The sequence below is a fragment of the Octopus bimaculoides genome, chromosome 23 (genome assembly GCF_001194135.2).
Source record: "Octopus bimaculoides isolate UCB-OBI-ISO-001 chromosome 23, ASM119413v2, whole genome shotgun sequence".
Taxonomy (NCBI): Eukaryota; Metazoa; Mollusca; class Cephalopoda; order Octopoda; family Octopodidae; genus Octopus; species Octopus bimaculoides.
Window position 1 is genome coordinate 20,471,268 of NC_069003.1, and position 1,155 is coordinate 20,472,422.

Here is a 1,155-nt window from a genome sequence, read left to right on the forward strand (position 1 = left end):
AAAAAAAGCAGCAAAGATAAAGACTGTAGTAGCCTTTATTCATATCGTAAATTAAGTTTGCAGCGTGATAGATTTTAGTGTAGGAAAATATATCCAGCTGTGTTGAGACAGCCAGGCTGGTTAACTGGCTTTCTTTGAAGTGGAACCGTGATATGCACCAGAAGTGGTTAATTGGTGAAGTCTATCGCTTTATGATATTGCTATTTTTTTACCGTTTATTCTTTTTTTTGCTAAAACTTAGCCGGAGATGTTAAGTTGGTGGTTCATGGTTTAATAAGTATGATGTTTTTTAATTCTTTGTTTTATTTTATTTTCCCTTGTTTTTATTTGTTTTTGTCGTTTGATTTTTTTGTCAACAGATTGCTAAAAATAGTATTTTGGCGTGAGTATAAAAAGAGTAAAAACAGAGTCGGTTTTAACAGAGTTTTTTTTTACAATACTCACCTGATGAAATGTATCGGTTGGTATTTAACACAATATGTTGTTTACAATATATTTAACATTCGGTAATGAACAGGTGGTAGCCATGTGTAGAAACAATTGTAGTGGTGTGTAATAAAGCATGCTCGATCCCTCTTCTTGTTAACACACACAAACACACACACACACACACACGTTGAGATTCTTTCGGTTTCCATCTACTAAGTCCACTTAAAGGCTTTGGTCGGCTCGGGGCTATAGTAGAAGACACTTTGCCCAAGATGCCACAATAGGACTGAACCCATAACCACGTTAATGTTATATGAATTGGTGTCACGACAGGAAATGTCCAGTTAGCTTCGATATATTTAATCGTCACTGTTAGGATCCAGACTTCGATTGTATGGAATACAGGGAACAAGAAGGACAAAAATAAAATAAAATAAAATAACATAAAATAACATGAAATAAATAAATAACATGTATTTGTTTTGCAAGATTCTTGATGTGAAAACGTGTGTTGAAACAGATATTGTTATACTTGGGGACGGTCATCTTTTCCTAAGTAAACATACGTACTACTGCATGTGTTTAATTGGCAAAAGATGACCATTCCCAAGTGTTACAATAAATAAATAACACTCCCCACAAAAGAACTTGAAGCTGGCAACCATCACTACCACTACTTTTACTTCCATGCTACCACCACCATTACTACTACTACTACTACTACTA

The 1,155-nt window shown here is 34.5% G+C and overlaps 1 protein-coding gene across 1 annotated transcript in view; it reads left to right on the top strand.

The window, feature by feature from the left end:
- LOC106884220 (uncharacterized) overlaps positions 1-1,155 on the top strand; it is a 79,489-nt gene that overhangs the window by 76,236 nt on the left and 2,098 nt on the right. The window lies entirely within an intron of this gene.